Source organism: Watersipora subatra, chromosome 6 (genome assembly GCF_963576615.1).
Source record: "Watersipora subatra chromosome 6, tzWatSuba1.1, whole genome shotgun sequence".
Lineage (NCBI taxonomy): Eukaryota > Metazoa > Bryozoa > Gymnolaemata > Cheilostomatida > Watersiporidae > Watersipora > Watersipora subatra.
In genome coordinates, this window is record NC_088713.1 from 1,291,520 (window position 1) to 1,312,543 (window position 21,024).

The following is a 21,024-nucleotide window of genomic DNA, read 5'->3' on the forward strand; positions in this document are numbered from 1 at the left end:
AAAATTCATCACCACCATTTGCTTGAGCGCTACCTCTATTTTCATGCCATGAACATTTTGTGATTTTTACGAAGCCATAATAGACATTCATCATTAGAATAGTGTTTACAAAATTGTACTAATAATGACTCAACTGCATCAAAAAAAATTGATTTTTTGTTGCTTCTGTTTTGGTTGCCATGATTTTAGTGGCGATGCACATGAAAATATAGATTTTCACAATGATTAAAACTACACTCTGATTTGAAGTCATTAAGGTGAAGATTATATTCATTGTTTTTGAATTTTAAAGATTTTAAAGATTTAAAACCTAAAGATTTTAAATCCTTTAATACAAGGTCAGAAATTATTTAGAAAGATTTCATAAAACCACTCATTTTTATAGTATACTCTAGATTTAAATCATTAAAAATGTTTTAAAAAGAAAAAATGTAGTGTTCGATTTTCAATCAAAAACTTCACAGAGTTTTTAAACTTTAAAAGTGACTTCGCCAAGAGCAATGCAGTACCACAATAATATTTGGTAATCAGGTTAGTTCTTTGTTTAACTCGGTTTAATATTTTGATCTAATATTATAGAGAAAAAATAAAAAGAGCACTATGGCAATCAAATTGAGGTTTAACGGTGAACCAAATATGCACTGCTATCAAGCTGTATTAGTGATGGCACAGAGCTTAGCTCACAGACTGGCACAGGGCTTAGCACAGAGACTGGCACAGCTTAGCACAGAGACTGGCACAGGGCTTAGCGCACAGACTGGCACAGGGCTTAGCACATAGACTGGCACAGCTTAGCACAGAGACTGGCATACATTGCACAAGTATTAATAATAGACCACCCTGTAGTGAGACTCAGAATTATTCTTTGGTCATTCTTTTTTAACAAGTAAAAAATTACAAACATCTAGATAAAAAACGACACTGAAGAAATTCATATTTAGAAAGTTCTCAAATGCTCACAAGTAATGGTTAAAATTTGTTAGTGCTTCCAACTGTTTCACCGCTTTAAATATTTTATTCATTTTTTTCAATTGTCGATTTTATACTGCCACAAAAGGCGGTGCATGCAAAGATTCTGTGCGATTAAAAAAAGACTTAGACACAATTGATTCATCCAAAAAATTTTAAGCTGTTACACGAAAATAAGATAATATTAAAACCGAATATGTACTTTTGGCCAACATATAAAAGTTACATTTATATTGAAGAAGACAATTTAATCACTTTGTGACTTAGCATATTTTATATGCACCAATCCTCTTTCTTCTTACATACACAACATTCGATTTTATCCTATTTTTATCATAGTCGTAGGAAAATACAAACCCTTTAAAGTTAGTAGAAAAATAATACAATGCAAGGAATTGTTATGAATGTTGACTGAAAAAGATCTGACAGCGTTTTTCTATCACCTTGTAGCATCGTCAAAACGTATAACCCTGAAGATGATGAAATAAAGGCATTTATTGTACACGTTAGTCAGCAGCAATTTTTGTTCCTCACCATTGAAGGGAGCCCTTTAGAGAAGATGCTCCAAGATTATGGTAAGTTAGGTTGGCGCAGTGACGTAGCGCAGTCTTTACTTTCAGCTCACCAAAAATATTATGGAAAATATTTGCTTTAATAGTTATCCAAAACTTGGAAAGGGCAAATTAAATCTAGAAATTTATATGATTTGAAAATTGTAGTTATCATAATAGAACAATATTTTTAGCGACTTAATCTCACGAACAAACACGAGCAAAATGATAAATGATAAATGCACATGTGCACACAACTCACGAAAATGATTCATTAACGGCTGTCACAAACCTTTGTAACGAAATCTCATCAACAAATTTAACCATTTTTATGTAGAGTAGTATTAATATAATAATAATACAAAACACGTATAAACCTATTTAAATATGTTACCAAGTCTTTGAAAGGTTACCGCAAGACCCTAAAGCTAACCCATTTGATCGGATTATACATAAATAGACAGATTAATTTGGCCTTAAATCGAAATAAAAAGTTTACAAGTCTACTGTACTTAAAATTAAGACCGGTATATGAAACGCCGATAAAGCCGTGCAACAGAGAGTAGAAATATTAAGTCGCCAGTATTTTATGAGAAAAATGTGGACATTTCACCAGTCTATAGAATTGTTTAATTGCCGAAGGTTTGTGTAATTAACGTTGACTGTTTGAGGCGTAGACCGATTACAGGTGCCAAAATGTGGTACTCAGTTTATTAGTCTACGTTTTGTGTCCAATTACCGAAGGTTTTTTAAATTTTCTAGAGCATTAACCAGATTTCTTTACATCATATCTACAAGCTAGGGTCGAACTACAATGCTTCTTTATGACAATAATATTTCTTTAATTCACTCCAGTTTGCAGAAAACTTCCAGACGCGAGGAATGCTAACGCTTGCTTTCTGTTACATATCGCTGTCAAAACCATTCTACATTCACAACACAACCAACTTTCAAACTGTATATTACACGGCAGCTTGCCGTTTTACTTTTAATATTGCATTTCAGAGATATAATAAACATATTTCCTTATTGCTGTTGTTAGTTAAATTATGTATAGTAGGTCAACGTTGCAAACTTTTGGCTCTTACTGGTGTTGCCGCATTGAACATCTCTGGTTCGACCATTCATTCTTTCCTACACTTTGCTAAACCTCCTGACATTTAACAGCTAAATGGCCCTGCTTTGCAAATTCTTCAAGCTAAGTGTCTGCAAATTAAATACATCCTAATTTACAAACTTTCAATGATTGGCTGCCGCCCGATAAATCCAATTGATAAACGTTTGCGACAAGCTTTCCCTGAAAAATCTGACCAGCTTTTTTGTGGCTGCTCCATAATCATGTTTGGCGATGTTGGTCAACTACCGCCTGTTTTAGATGCCAGAATGTTTCAGCCCAACGTCAGGAGTGCTGTTTGTTTGCATGGCCACTCAGCTTACCAAACCTTTGATACTGTGTTCTTTTTAGCAAAATGCATGCATGGGCAACCTACTGCCCGCGGGACATATCCAGCCCACAAAGGCTTTTCATCCGGCCCGCGGAGACCTTTGATAAATATAATTTATATTCTTAAATTTAGAAAGTAAAAAACAATGATCTCAAAAATAAAGTTTTTCTTAATGACAATAAAACTCCCCCTATGAAAATCTCATCAACCTCTGCATTCACGAGAAATAATCATAAATAAATGAAAATCATCCTTTAGCATCCATATCCTGACGTCAAGATGACGTTTTGTTAAGTAATTTTCTGCAGTCAAAGACGATTTAGTGCGAAATTTCACTTCTAACCGAAATCACATCTCTACCAGTTTTCCACAAGGAAACAAATCTAAATTTCTGATACATTTTTTTTCTTTTAAATTTCTTGAACGCATCCAACCCAAAATGTCGTCATCAAAAAGAGGGATGTGGATAACGAATCTCGAGTGTTCAAGAAAAAGTGCATCAATGACTATTTTTTTCACACAAATTAAAGTAAAACCAATGTTTTTGTTGTGTTCAGAGTCAGTTTCTGTCATGAAAAAATATAATGTGAAAAGACACTACAGTTCCAAACACTCATCTGTGTACGATAGTTTTCAAGGTGAACGTAGAAAACAAAAAGTCGACAAACTGATGAAAAAATTGAAAAAGCAGCAGACATTTTTTGTCAAGAAACATGATGATGCTGACAATGTTATTTGTGCTAGCTACATGGTTAGTGAGAAGATCGCAAAACATTCGAAAAATTATTCCGATGGCAAATTTGTGAGAGTGTCTACAAGCGGTAGTTGATATTTTGTGTCCAGGTAGAAAAAAATTGATAATATCAGTTTGTCTCGTAGAACTGTAACAAGACGGATTCACGAACTTACTACCAATATAGAAACGGGCTTTAAAGAACTTGCTTCAAAATTTAAGTATTTTTCTTTGGCTATTGATGAAAGTACTGACGTGGCAAATATAGTCCCACATGCAGTTTTTGTACTTGAAGTTGATGCCGATTTCAACATCACAGAAGATATGCTTGGTATTCAAGCAATGAAAGACACTACTACTGGATAGGATATTTTTTAAGAACTGAAAATATTAATGGCTAAGTTTAATCTTCATTTTGATAAACTTCATGGTATATCAACAGAGGGTGCACCAGCAATGGTTGGTAGTAAAGTTGGCTTAACTTCTAAAATTAAGACGGAGTTAACTCCTATGAACATAGACACAAAAGATTTTTATGTGTTTCACTGCATAATTCATCAAGAGAATTTGTACGCCAATTTCTTCAAATTTGAGCACGCCATGTCTAAAGTAGTTTTGAGTATCAATTTTATAAAATCTCAAGCGTTAAACCACCGCCAGTTTAAAAAATTCCTTGAAGATATCGAGGCAGAACATGGAGATCTGGTTTACTACTGTGAGGAGCAATGGTTGAGCAAAGGAGAAATGTTAAAATGATTTTATGATCCGAGGAGTGAAATTTTCACATTTATGGAAATGAAAGACAAGTCTATCCCTGAATTAAGTGATGATGGCTGGGTACAGGATCTCGCTTTTCTTGTTGACTTTACTTCATTTATGAACGAGTTGAATTCAAAACTGCGCAAAAACGACCAATTTGTTCAGCAGTTGTACAGTGATATCAGGACATTTCAAAACAAAATTCAACTGTGAGAAAAACAGCTGAGAAGTAGTAATACTTTCTATTTTCCTACATTGACGAATCATTGCAAAGCAGACTGTACTTCCTATGCTAATGAGTTTGTATTAATTCGCATAGAATTCATTAGTAGATTTCAAGATGTCAAATCACAAGAAGCTAATCTACGTATTTTCTCTTCACCATTTGATGTCAATGTTGAAGAGGCTCTCGAAGAATTGCAGATGGAATTGATTGAACTCCAAGAAAATGAAGACTTAAGACGAAGAATGAGAGATTATTCGTTACTGGAATTTTATAAAAATCTATGTAAAGAAGCTTTCCCCAGGATCACAGACTTTGCAAGAAAGAAAATGTCACTATTTGGGAGTACTTACAAATGTGAGCAGATGTTTGCGAAAATGAAACACGCAAAATCAAAAACAAAAACAAGGCTGACAGATAATCACTTTGAAAATAACCTTAGAGAAGCCGCCTCCAGTGTTTCACCAAATATTGAGGAACCGGTGAAGAAACACCAATCCCAATTTTCCCATTAGAATAAGGTTTTGTTACAATTTTTCTCATTCGTAATTACAAGATTAATAAACTGTGCTTCAATTTTTTTTCATTTGTAATTATAAGATTAATAAACTGTGTTTCCATAAATTGTTTTTAATAAATATTTTTAACTTTTACAATTTTTGTTTCCTTACCCTTTTTATGTAAAGTATTAGACAAATGAATAAAAACATCAGTAGTTTAATATATGTTTATCTGCATAGTATATATGAAATTATAAGTATATATGTATACATATATTGCAATTCTATAATTAGGACTCTTGGCCCGTGGCCAGTCTTGGAAAACATAATCTGGCCCACGTGTGAACAAAGGTTGCCCATGCATGGCCTAATAAAAGAGTCAAGCAAATGATTTCATCTTCTGCGATCTATTACTAAGACTCCATGATGGAAAGTCGACCAAGCAAGACTATGAACTCCTGTTGCGCCGATTTCGTGGCATTGCTGATCATGATCCCGTCTTTGATACTGCTAATCATCTACTTCCAACATGTAAATTGGTCCACGGCTATACCTCAAACAAAATTTTACTACTTGGCAATCCCATTGCTCAGATTAACTCAAAACACGCTGGTCGCAATGCTCACTTGGCATCTTCTAATCTTGCATGCGGTCTTCAACGCATTGGATTTCTATCAGTCGGTTCGTGAGTTATGCTTAGAGCAAATCTTTGGGTTGAGAAGGGATTAGTCAATGGTTCAATTGGTACTGTCTTGCGTATTATATACTGTGCAAATCAAGGTCCACTTGCATTACCTGCTTTCGTTGTCTGCATATTTCCAGATTATACTGGTCCAACATTTCTTCCCGAACACCCCAACGGTTTTCCAGTTATAACCTATCAAGCGTACTTGGACTGCTGGCTATACCACTTTTAGCCGTACAGACATTCCTTTCAATCTAGCATGGGGTTTGACAATACACAAGAGTCAAGGTCTTACCATTTCTAAAGCTGTCAGTGATATAAGCCACCACGAAATGACCGCTGGAATATCGTTTGTTGCTCTCTCTCTCTCAAGTTCGAAACATCAATGACTTACTTGTTAACAACTTCGCTAAGGAGTGCATCCCTCGATTAGCTATCAATGACCAAATCTTACAACGTAAAAGAAAAGAGACTAGACTTAACAGATACTGTATGCTTATAACAAATATTGCAATATCGACAATTAACCAATTACTCGTATACCTGGTTTCAACCCAACTTTACCTCCAAAATAAATTGTTGGTTACAATTTTTTGGAGTAGTGCTCCCTCAAATTTATTTTATATCATCTCAAACAAGCCTCATTTACACTATACTCTGTCAATTCCTGCTGAGAACTACTTTTTCAACAACCAGCAGTACCCTTTCTTTCTCCATTATCACTTTTCTTTCTCCATTATCACTTTGGTCGTGGGCTGTATGACAGGGGAAATTCTAGTTAATTAAATTCAGTTCTAAAAAAATTGGTTCTATGATGCCAGATTTTTAATTTGTTATTTTATCCAGGTAGCTGAGTTAGTCTGATTGGACTATCAATTTGAATTTTTAAAAAAATTGTAGCAAGGAGCTCACGACTCTGAAGATTCCAAAAAAGAGGAACTAATTAGTAGCATATTCTGGACTGTAGGCATGTTGGCGTGAGAGCTGGTATAACTGACCTCTACTTAGTGGCAGAGCTCTAAATTTTGGTGTAATGTAAAGTTGAAGAGATTTTCCTGATATATTTCGCTTGTAGGCAAGTTATGAATGTCTTTTAGTTTAAGCTGAAAATTGTCTAGCTCAAGTTTCTGGTTCAAAAATCTAAATACGAACGTAGTTTAGACTGTATAATTATATTAATTTCTGTTGTATAAAGCATCATTGAACATCTGTATATTTGCTATAATTTGAAGCAAGACTGTTTTTGATGTACAATAAAGTATGAGTTACATGTTTAAAGTTATAGAGTGCCTGGTTTATATAACACTCATGATATTAGCAAATGCAAGTTTATTAGTTATGTCAGAATAATACTCTTAAATGTTACAATATAAATTAGAAAGCAAGTGACATAAATAAAAAATGTTTACATTACATGCAAAAACCAAAATAAAACTTCGAGATAAATTATTTAGCATCATACTTTTGGGCGTCAGCTTGTACTTTTAATCTGATTGTTATTTTAATTTTGATTCAATTTGAATTTTGGTGGCTACTCCATGTTTACTCTAAACTAAAAATGTTTATTGCTCTGTCGACCTATTTAATATTATCATACAAACAAAATTTTAATTTGTTGTACGGCCATCGGAGTACCTTTCACAAAAAGAAAAATCTAATTTTAGCCACGCTTACAGCTTGCAAAAGCGTGTTAAGCACAAATATTTATATTGAAGTAGTAGTGTGTATTGTATCGTAACTACCCAAGTTGATGACTAGTTGCCTTACGATAAATTTTTTAAACGTTAAGAGACTTAGTGATTGTCAATTAAAAACAAATCCATACGGGCAGCGACCAGTTTGGTTTATCTAACTTGTTCCTTTATGTAGGTATTTTTAGCATTGTGTTTAATTAGTGAAATATCGCATGAACGGTTGCTTTGTCAAATTTGTCAACTAAAGTTATTTTTTATAATTTTGATATTCTAAACTAAATACCAGGTAAGTTTTTCTGTAATAACATAGGCATTTAAATTTTATACTTTATTGTGTTTTGAGTGAAACTTTAGTTAAAGTAGAAAATATCAAAGGCAGATTTGAATTATAATGTAAGACTTAAAGTTTTTGCAGTGGATCACTTTAAATTACAACATTTTGTGTTTCATTTAATGATTTTAATAAATGATTACTGTTATTAAAATTAAGCATAATCCAAAGCAATAAAAAAGCTTTACAATACAGACATAAAACTAAATTAAAACAATAACATCAATAAACTAATGAAAGTTGACCAACTAAACCTCTACTCAAATATATTACTCGGTGAATATTTTTTGTGCTTCTTAAATATATTTATTAATAAATATATTTATATAAATATTTAATATATAAATAAATTTATTAATAAATATGGTCTGTTTGTAAACTGAGAGTTGAAGAAAGTTACTGAGTTAATCAATAGAGTTGAAGTTAATTGAGGTTAATAAGTTAATAGTTAATAGGTTATGAAAGTCAGGGCTTTGAAAAAAAAGTTAGTTAATTCATTCCAGTTCTACAATTCTATTTTTACGGTGGAAGGTTAAAAGGAAGCTTGAGTAAATTACTCAAACTCTTGACATTTGGCTGATAAGCTTGTTACTCTAACAAATGATTTGGTAGGCTATTTACTGACCAACCTGATTGATTGAACACATAGTTATAATACCTCCGATGCCGGCATATCTGACGATCTTTCAAGATTCACTGAATTAATAGGGTAGTACTCCTAAAAAAGTTTCATGTTATTATGTTTTGATCCTAGTAAATGAAATATAAAGTAGTAGTAATTTGATAAACATGTAAATCTTTTTTGCATTGCATAAAACATAAAATAGCCTCAGAAAAAATTTGATGATGTTGCATTTTCAGAAAATAAGTTACGCGATGAGCCAGTTTATACTAAAATCTCAGACTATTTCCTCAATTCTATGAAAGAATGCTCTCAAGACCAGTTAAAGCAAGACTTCACTCAGCTCATGTCTCAGGCATTTCTAGCAGCAGATGGTGAACTTCAACAAGATGACCAAATTATGATGGTATGGTAAGACTGTATCTGATAAGCTGATCTATTCTTAACTTTTTTGAAGACTTATTTATTAACAAACCAAAACTGAGCCAAAACTACCAGCAAAGTTGACTTGTCTGAACATGAATTAGACAGTTTCAACTTACTTTAGCTACTAAATTTAATTCAAAGATACCCTATGTTACATGTTTGCTACTTTTAGTCCATATTCTACAGATTGTCAGCAGCCCGTCCTGTTCCTAATCATTAGATTAGGAAGAGGAAAATTTTCATCCTTTTAGCTTAAGGTGTCTACATATTTTGGTGCACGTATTGTAGTGTTACAGTTCATATTGATGAAAAATGTTTATATTGTGTGATCATCACATTTATCAAATTACCAGGTTGTACCTAGTTTTTGGCACATCTACTATATAAACGGCAATCGTTGTCTGTCTGTCTATCTGTCTATCTATCTGTCTATCTGTCTGTCCGCCTTATAAAGCGGTCTTTTCTTTTATCGTCGTACGAATTTCGGTCGTACGAAGCGAACTGAATTAATATGTGTAATAATGGTAAATAAATTATAGAGCGGTCTTTCTTTTTCCATTCGGTCGAACGAAGCCAACCAAATTAATATGAGTACTAATTATCGTAATTTCGTAATATCGTAATTTCATAATATGGACTATTAACCACTACTTTTCTCTGACGATTTGAGCCAAGCGGCTTATATAAAGGTGTGGCGATTCTGTTGTTTTTCTTTCACCGCTCAAGCGCATTAACCGAAATCCCCTGTTAGCACGCTTTTTAAACGGCAAATTTTCTGCCGTGTTAAAAAGCACCTTTCCTGAGTTCTGCGGCCTATACAAAGGTGTCTATACAGCTATACAAATGTACTATTCACTAAATAAAATAAATTAATGAGTAGTTATTTACATGCAATTAATATTTACTGCCAACGTGTACCGAGAAGGTCACGTAAACGTTTGTTTCTTGGAGCCACTAGAAAAACGCATTTCTCACCTACTAAATTTCCACATCAAAAAGGTAAGTGTTTCTTATACGATGTTGTATTGTCTATGAATTGCCACATCTCCACTACTTAATAACGTTAGATTTGCCGCTGTTCGTGATAGTGGGTCATGTTCATTTCCTTCAGCAGCCGAGTTACTAATTTTTTTCCAGCTCTGAGTAGGCCTACTGTAACTTACTATTACAGAACTTTCACGAGTACTCCGAGGGTTGCGATACGCTATTGTGAAAAGAAAGAGAGCAGCTGCTATCGACTTACTGTCACCCTGCATCAGCCATGACCAGCTATACGTCGCCTGCTCAAAAGTAGGCTCACGCCGAAAACTGTTTCTTCATACGCCCGACAGAAAAACCAAAAATGTTGTCTATCCGCATGCGTTGCGTTGAACTAAGGGAGAGAGAGAGGGAGAGAGAAAGGGAGAGAGGGAGAGCGAGGAGGAGAGGGGAGAGAGAGGGAGAGAGAGAGGGAGAGGGAGAGAAGGGGAGAGAGAGGGAGAGCGAGGAGGAGAGGGGGGGAGAGAGAGAGGGGGAAGAGGGAGGGAGAGAGAGAAAGGGGAGAGAGGGGATAGAGGGAGAGAGGGAGAGAGGGGAAAGAGGGAGAGAAGGAGAGAGAGAGGGAGAGCGAGGAGGAGAGGGGGGGAGAGAGAGAGGGAGAGAAAGAGGGAGGGAGAGAGAGGGGAGAGAGGGGAGAGAGGGGAGAGAGGGGAGAGACGGAGAGAGGGAGATGTAACTGCATAGTTGGCGTTGTTTTACAGTATGAAAGACAACTCTCAATAAACCTCTTGCTGTACAAGAATCTGATCCCGATGACGGGTAATGCAGCTAGTTTAATTATAAATCTGTTTAATTATTGATAGATTGACTAAATATAAATTAATAAAGTCTGAATGTGTAAAACTTTAGTACACTTTAAGTATACTAGTTACAATTAGGATTTACTGATTAATACAGTTTATTTTGCAACCAAAGGATCATTAGTAAGGTTTGATCGGTTAAAATTTTTTCTGCTAAAATCTTAGTTTAGTAACAAAAATTTAAAACAATTTAGTTAATTCTTGTTTAGGATATTTTATTTTAGTTTAATTTAATACGTCTATAATTTTTCAGTTTAGTTCGCCCTGTCAGCTCCTAGTCATATAATAAACCACTAGTTGAATTTCCAGCATTGCCCGGGTAATAAAAGCGTTTCCGCAAAAGATTTATTTTTATTCAACATATAACAACAGCTACCATTCCGACTTTTAAACTTCTTATCATGAGAAAATTGTTGTGTGCAGGTTAAATGAACTAAGAAAATGAATCAAACAACTGTAAAGGTTTTCAAACTTTGTCAAACAGCTGTAACTTTTAAACTTCATATTATGAGAAAAATATTTTGTGCTGGTCAAATAAATTCAGAAACAAAATAAAGCAACTATTAAAGTGTTTAAATGTAAAAGTGAAATAATTAGCAAGTAATAGTTGAACTAAGTATGTTTTGCTACCGTTACAATAAAATATGATTTGATGATGATACAATTAATACAAACTGAGAAAGCAAAATAGAAATCTTGAATTTGTTGAATTATTAATAATCATTCGTGCATAGAAGTGTGTGTGTATAAAAAAGTGACTGTTTCAGCAGAAGCTATCCATCAAAACTTTGAATACAATGATAGTGGTGTGGTACCTCTAAACAGTGGCACAAATGTAAAAATGAGATATCGAACTGTCTTTGTCTGGTACTTTGTCTGACTGAACGGAGAAAGAATATAGAGGTTATTCCTTTCAAGATAATACATTCTTCTATTTGAAAAGTATTAGGTTTTCCTGATTGAGCACTACAACCTTACTAAAACTCAGAAATAAAAGTATTACAGACATTTGAATTTGAAACTGCTCCCTTAAAAAAATACAAATTAAAAAAAATAGCTGATACATGTAGTAGCAAAAAATTATTTTTTAAAGAATTTCAAAAAATAACAAATGCAAAATGTAATATTTGTGAATAATCAAAAGTGCATATTTGATGCCCACTTTTGCACCGTATGTGTGTGCATAAGGTATACGGCATATGACAAAAACAATAGAACGCAAAAGACTGTATAGCTCAGTGTTTAAATGCCTGGTCTGAAGCTTGTGATTGTTATCTTTATGAGTTTAAATCCAGCAGGATGCAGGCTATTAATTACAAGATTTTAATAAGCTTTACCTGAACAAACTAAACTACAGACTTTGAGGTTTAAAACTTATCAATTCAAGAATTAACATAAGCTGTTTAAAATTATCATTGAAAGATTATTTAGACTCAATAAATTAAAAGTATCAAATCAGTCATTCTGTGTTTAATTGTTCGCCCTGCCAAATATTCCGGTAGTGTGGAAAGTAAACCAATTTTGTCTTTAACTTAAATTTTCTGCAACTATTGTCTTAGCTAGCTTATCAGAAATTCAAGAAAACTAATAGCCAACTAGAAGCAGCAGAGCAGCAGCAGTTAGACCACAACACGAACTACAGCTTTGCAGTGGATAAAGATGTCTCTGTACTATAAACCAACAGATATAGCTAACAATAACCATTGATTTGGTTTAATTTCTTTCTGTTGAAAACTGACACAGAATATAATCAAATGATTGTGCTGAAAATACTAGCAAAAGCTAAACATTCTTCAAGGAATCAGATGCTTTGTACTGACAAATAAGTGTAAACCCTCTACTAGTAAGTAATCTTAGATATATTGCGCTAGAACATAAACAGTAAGTTATGAACTTGTTAGTAACTTTGTTTTAAAGTAAAAAGTGTTCAATATATGGTTATTGGTGTTCAATATATGGTTATTGGTGTTCAATATATGGTTATTGGTGTTCAATATATGGTTATTGGTGTTCAATATATGGTTATTAGTGTTCAATATATGGTTATTATCATTACCATTTAAATCATTTAGTTTTCATCACTAATAGAAGGCTAGGCAAAAAACTAAATTCACACAATAAATATTAGTATGTGTCAATAGTGTCAATGTGTCAAGTATCAATAAATGTTACACACTACATACATTTTGACTATAGGTTGAGCACTTTATAGATTTGTGCTCAATGCCGTTGTTAGAAAGTGGATTTGAATATCTTTCCAAATGTTGATCATAACGCTTTGATAATCGTAGTACCGCGATTATTTTAAATCCAAAACTCGCTGGCGAGATCAGATTTACAGTACTATATAGTAATTCATGTCTTGCTGGTTTTATTTGGATTTGTCTTCGATTTAGATTTAATTATTAATTGAAGGTACCTTGGCTATGTAGAAACAATTTTGCTAAAATTTAATCCTGTTTGACTAACTAAAATGACGTTGTACAACTAGCCAACACATGTTGACAAAGTTACTCTAAAAAATCTGTTTAGAGTACTGCAAGTTTTGGATATGCTATAATTGTAGATATTCCTTATTGCTTCTGATCTGGTAACAGATGGTCTAAAGACGCAGACCTACGACAGAGCAGAGATGTATTTCAGTTATGTCAAAGAGTTTATCGTTGCCCACAACAACACGAAAGTGCCAATCGGCTCATGGGTGTTTGTGAGTAATTTCTATGCTAGTCAGTCATCATCTAACCAACACAATTAAAGGTCGGTTCACACTATGTCGCCGTTTTCCTTTTGGCATTCATTGTCGATTATGTGAACCGGAAATTGACGGCATCGACAAAGCATCGCCAACACGTCGAGAAAGTTTGCAGCTGTCAGATTTTCCCTATGCTTCACCAAGCATAGACGAACGTTTTTCAATTGTGAACCATTTCGGCGATACTAATTCGCGGTTGTGGGCAGTGTGATTTATTGATATTCGTTTATAATAGTTGCTACGGGATCAGTTTTTGATTCTCGCATGCGAAAACAAAGAGGTTTCTTTACGAAAACTTAAAAAAATAAATGTCATAGAGTATTTCCTGATGCAAACGTGGATGGGCATGTGTTAGTGTGAATATGGTTATCAGTGACGATCACCGAAGTATTGTTGCATCAACGCCGAAATAGGGCGAGATTTGGTGAATCAGCCATTATCAGTTATCTGTACGGCTACTTTTTATACTCTTTTGTTTGTTTAGTTTTTATTGATATTTCAGCAACACACAGCTAAGGCCAGTACTACATCTTCCATATCAGCATCCATTTTAAAAACAAATCAAAAGTATCGACTTGCTAATCTTTCAAACGCAAAGGCCATTCATCAATGATCACACTAATAAGAAACAAAAAGCATGTTCTACTCATTATGACAAACTGTTTAACATTTAGAAAAATGATTGGAACTAAGGCTTTAACACAAATTCTGTGGTAATTCACATCAAAGTTTGCAAATATGGGCTTCATTTTCTACCAACAAAGCCATTCAAAAGACTCTCTTAAAAATCTTTAAAACCCAACAGTGGTGAGTGACAAATTAGGTTTATCTTAACATTTTGAAATCTCTCTATATCTTAGTAAATCCACCATCCAATTTGTCTCAGACAATCTCTCTATTTGACAGCACCCTAACAAGACAATCCACTTTTAAACTACTTGGCTTTATCATCAATGACTCTTTATCATGGTTAGACCACATATCATTCATTTCAAATATAATATCATCGAACCTAAGTGTATTTTATAACATTATTCATATTATGAACTTTGCTACGGCCAGACTATATTACTATACTTTTATCCATTCCTATCTTATATATCGCCTATATGTGTTCTACCCTATAACACCTGTAAAATATAACAACCCATTATTTATGTTACAAAAAGCTTTACGACTTATATGCGAAGACCTAAACATACCCCATAAAAACCATCACTTACCACCTACCAACTTAATAACAAATGCTAATGGCGTTTTTCTCTTACCTAAGCTATCACAATACTTTACCTGCCTCACTGCTCATTAAGTACTCCACAATACCTGCCCTAAATATCTCGGCTATAGCTTTCAAACCGTAAACCGTGATCACAAAACCAGGACCAGATTTAAATTACCTAGTGCCATAAACCGCAAAAAAACTCAACAGTAACTTGCTAAATTCATTAAATAACCTCTGCAATCATATAAGAACTCTTCTTCTGCAATCTAATAAAACACAACTCAAACTATCCCTACTATTTTCTAACCAATATTACCATTCACCATCTAGCCTTACCTATCATTAACATTTTTATATTATACGTTGTTTTTATAACTAGAAATGTGTTGTCGTATATATGCATAACTTTTTTCACAGAGCTTTTATTGGTCCAATTTTTGTTTAAACAATACACATATCAATTCTCAAGCTTGCTTTTTACATATTTTATGCATTCAGCTCCAATATTATTATATTAGTTAGACTGTTCATTAGTGTTTTAGTTAGAATATAGTTTTTTTGTACACTGCTTTTTAGTTAGTTTACTTGCTGTAGCACCTTGTGAGAAACATATTGTAAAATATAACTATTGGCCACAATAAATATTGCTCATACATGTCTGTATCTTTAAAAAATAAAATCATGTTTAGCGCCAAAAATATTCTGTCCTTACTCTGTGCTGGTAAAAGTATTATAGCATAAACATCTAAATAAACTGCCATAAGAGTTAGTCTTCTGGCGTCTGAAAGTTAGGAGCATACCTTATACATAGTATATAATCGATAAGAAATTGATGTGGTTGCACTAGATTACATACATATAAATATCATGTCATCTTTTGCCATATAATGTCATTTTGGTATCATATGCCACCTCGTAACATATATTATCACCTTATGCGATATTACGCCATGTCATATAACTTCATCTTATCTCAGATCACATTAGTTCACATCATATGTTATCATAATTTATCATGCTAATCCATGACACGTTAAGTCATGTTAAATCATATCACACCTTACCGGAGAAATACCAAGATAAACATATTGCAATATATGAAACTATGTAAAATTTTCAGTTCAAGTTGTCATTGGCAACCAAAACTTTAAAAGAACATGTAAATAATGCGAGAATTGTGTTTTACTATATTTAGTATTATAATGTGAGTATTTTGTGTGCTAAAGCACTTGAAAACCAATATATTATTGAGGTTAAAGCAGGTAAAGCTTTTCACAAAAATGCAATGTAACCGGCTAAGTTTCATTGAAATATTTTTGACCAATTTACCCTACTTAAAAACTGAAAATATTTTAAATAATTTTATTTTCCAAAATTAAAATGCATAGAACTGCAAAACAAGTTGTAGGAATTTATTATTTACAATAACACAGCTAAACTTACAGGAAGAGTGGGTGAGAAACGCTAATATGATAACAGACAGCCAAAGAGGAGCAAATTTAATAACGAGCATGACTATAGTAGGTAAAGAAAACATTTCAAACCCACCTAAGTTGGCATTCTCTGGTAAAACAACTGACCCGACGACATGGAGGACTGTGTTTTCAGTGAACAGAGATTCAAAAGAAACTGCAAAGATCGATTCACAGTCAATAGCATCACCGAAAACAAAAGAACTTATTGCATGGTTTGTAGTACAAAGGTTAGTTTAAACAAGTTTAAATATACATTTCTCACTCGTAATTTAGCCTGCTATTCTTGTTGTGAAACATTCATGATGTTTATGTAATCATTTCTCTTTAAAAACAAGAAAAAAAATTTTGTTGAGTTTTTTGCAAGACAGAATTAACCATAGGAAGGTAATAAAATATTTTAATTTAGTATTTTTAGGTTGAGCAACTTTATTCTTCTAATATCAGAAATTTGGGTAAACTTCAGCTAGTTCTTCATTTTAAAAAGGTTTTGATGAATATCTTATCTTTAAATAACATATTGTTTAAATAGAATCAATTGTCAAAAGGCAAAAAAGCTGTTTGGCTTAAAAGGGGTGTGAAATTGCTTCATGGATTTATTTTCTCTGATTTTAAGACTTCCTACTACCATCAAGCCAAAGGTTTACCAAGCAATGAGCAAAGTAGCTACAACAGATTACACTGGACAAGACGTAGCATATCTTTTAATTGCTATCGGTAAGTTCAGTTAACAAAAATTTTGAAAACTGTTGTTTACTCACAGGAAAAGTTGTTTATATTCATGATGTCATTTTGACAAGTTTACAATGATTCGTAGGCTTTTTGCCAGAAAAAAAATTTTCTTCTCATTATGCAAATGTTTTATTCATAGCCACAATTTTAAAGCTACGCTTAGGGTATTGAAATTTGACAATAATAAATATCGAAATGAAAAAGGTTTCTATGGTACTTTTAATCTACATGCTAACAATATTTACCATTATATTTGTGAAACAGAAGATTATAAGGTTTTAGTTAAAGGTTTAGTTTTAAGATGTCAGAAAGATTTAGCTGGTTGTTTTTACTCAATGACACATTTACTGACATTTTATTTAAATATAAAGTGGTTTCATTACCTCATTTATATTTAAAATTATTTATAAATTTTTATAAATAATTTAATTTAAATAATTTAAATTTATAAATTACAACACATGTACATTTTGTTGATCACCTGCTTCTAAAGACAACAAAAATCTAATGCTTCCTTAACTGTTTTAGATTACTTATTATTTTCTATTCTGCACTTGTTGATTATGTCAAAGTAGACAGCTAAATCTATATATTTATAAAATTTTATCTTCATTTTCTGTCCGGTTATAGCAAGAAAAACCTAGCAATAATATCATCATATGGCACTGGAAGTGACCTCGCAAAAACGGCAACTGTAAAATTGCGAGTTTGTGCACTGAACCACAAGGCTAAACAATTTTCACCATTCTTAGCTATTTTATCTGTGGTATTTGTATTACTAAATAATTTTATCACCTTATTTTTAATTTTAGCACCTTTTATTGTTAATTAAACCTTTTGCGTTTGCTGTGATTTTTGAAAGAAATTTAGAAACTGTTTTAAAATTCACAACATTTGTTTGTACTTTTCAAATGTGAGGTTCCAATATCAATATTTGATATTGAAAATATCAATAATTGATATTGAAATCTCCCATTTGAAAATTATTGAACATTAAACATTATAAACATTATTGTCTCACTACCAATCCCCTTAGTGGAAATTGTTATAAACTATTAAATTTAAATATTTTACACCTAGAAACAACTAAAAATTGCATATATACATGTACTTGCTCTTCGTTTGGTCAGACCAAACATTTAACAAAAGCAATCTGATATCTCTTTTTTAAACTTGTACTAGCATCAAGAGGTGTAAGTTTTGTTGCATTCAATATATTAAATAAATAGACTCAGTTATACTGGTTGTTTTATTTTATACACAAACTTTTATGTAACCATTGTTATTATTAATTAAGCATGTTTCCTATTTTTACTTCGTTTTTCAATTTGTAACAAATGTATCAGTATCAAATCATTTTTGTGGTCATTGTAGCAGAACGCATTATCCAGCCATTTTTTGCTAATTATTTTGCATTTAAACACCTTTGCAGTTATATTTTATACACAAACTTTTATGTAACCATTGTTATTATTAATTAAGCATGTTTCCCATTTTTACTTCGTTTTCAATTTGTAACAAATGCATCAGTATCAAATCATTTTTGCGGTCATTGTAGCAGAACGTCATTGTAGCAGAACGCATTATCCAGCCATTTTTTGCTAATTATTTTGCATTTAAACACCTTTGCGGTTATTTAATTTTTTATCTATTTAAAATGTACAGAACACTTATTTTATAATACAAAACTTAAAATTGAAATGGGAAATACTGTATAAAGATAAATTTTTGGTCTGAAGATTTTTTGTTAATCAGGCAACGCTGAGCATTCAGTTACTGTGCATATAAATCTAATGTCAGTCTGCCCAAATATATCAATTAAAATCAAGGAATGAAAACTCCCCTTTCCAAAAGATTAGACGACAAAAATTTCAGTTATGAGTTGTTGAACTTATCAGCTAGACTATATATTTTATATAGCTACCAATAATGGTGAAAATAATTATTACATTAGCTAAAATATGCATAACAAAATCCTGTCACATGTAGCCACTAGCAGCTGGTCTCATTAGGTGAATGCCCGGTGTTGATTGGTTAAAAAACCAACCTATAATCTATTGCGGGTAATTTAGTGTAAAAACAGTTTAGTAGGTAAGGTAATGTATTGTTTATAAGCTGTTGTTTTTTGCTCGTTTTATGTTTAAATGAAGGGCATTCAGTAGGTCAAAAAAACTGTCAAACTGTTGCATGGATTGACTGCAGCTGAAACTAGTTTTGAAATAATCAATATTGCTATCAGTGTTAGGGTTAGTGCTAGTACTTATTCAGTTACTAGTGCCAGCATTAATGCAAGGATTATTACTTATTGATGAATGTATTATTAATACTATCATCATACAGCTTGTTGAGTCTTCTCTATTTATTCTCCTTCATATAAAGCTTATCGTATACATAATCTGTAGTCGTAGGTTTACAAGTATGCATTCAATCTTAGAAATTTATTTCCCTGATAGTATAAATCAACTCACAAAGACAGTTTGTTATTGTCAATAATTTCATTTCAAACATTTTTTTATCTTATGCCATAAATCATAAAAATGGCAACAGTTTTTCAAAAGTAAGATTTTTGACACAATAATTTTATTTTTAAAAAAACATGAGTTATGAAATTTTTAAAGAAATGAATAATGATATTTTTAAAATCATATATTTATGATTACCTATATACTTATATATTACTATATATACATGTATTTAAATATATATATTTAAATATAAATATATGTATATTTGGTAATTTATGAAATAAAAAAGTACGATTATATCTCATTATAAATATCAAAATAGATAACTACAGAAAACATATTTTTAAAAAATCTTCTGTTATTTGGTATGTTTTTTATCATGTTGGTTTATAACACTCTCGTTGCAAAGTATTGCAAAAAAATATTTTTCAACCCCCAGCTTCACATTAATAAATTCTTTGGCAGCAAACGGTATTCGGGATTCTGGAATTTATAAAAAGCTGCAAACTATCTTGCAATCTGAAATGAAAGGATCGAACACGCAACGAGTTGTTGAATTAATTAACAATTATATCATCAATCCTAGCTACACTGTTACCTATGAACAAATTGTGACGGTAAGATTAAGCTAATTCACGCATATTTTGCCCTTAGTATCAACAAACAGTTGCTTTTAAGCTAGAATCTTTTGAGTGTAGCTAAAGAAGTTTTTTTGTCAGTACTAGTGGGCATCTTTTGATTAAATCTTTGACATTTTAAGCAAGTTTTATAGCAGTATTTTTAAAATAATGTAAGGAAAACAAACTGAGTGAAAACAACTGCTTAAACTACACCTGAGCTTAAATTTAAAGTTTGTTCGTTAAAAATTTTATTAGTTGTTCTACTTTAGTAGTTTTCTTTTCATCTTGCCAGTTTTTGCATCCTGATTCGTAGCATTTCATTTCATTGTCACAATTATTACTGTATCTCACAAGTATTACTGTTTGACTTTATCGTGTTTCCAATTTCAACATGTTTGTTAAAATCGTTTGAGCCTAAGCTTGCCTTCGTTTTTAGTAATGATGGTAGTTTCCAGAATTCAAGTTAAAAATCATAAAAATGTTAATGAGTTAGTAAATACTTTTTCAATATGACAAAAATATTTTTTGTACACTTTTTATTGTATTACACTGTCAATTTCTATTTCAGGAGTGTCGAACAGTTCATAGTTTTATTCTAACTAAAGAATAATGCAAAATCAATAGTGGAATAGTGCCAGCTAGGCACTGCATAATCAACCGGTATATTACCGCTAGAAAAGTCCTGAACAATCAACTGTTATACTACTACTAAAAATAATGTTCATCAATACTTATATTACTATAATATATGCACTGAAAAGCCAGTATTTAGGGGGTCAATAGTAAATTTGCCCCGATTTTAATATCGGAATCGGTATCGGTATCGACATGGGTATTAAGTATCTGAATCAGTATCGGCCGATCTTTTCTTAAAAATTCGGAAACTTCTGATACTTTTTAGAGATCAACTATTTAGCAGAACACCGTATTTCAGCCTGCTACACTAATAAAAAAATCATCAGCTGCAAGCTCCTTATTTTTACCT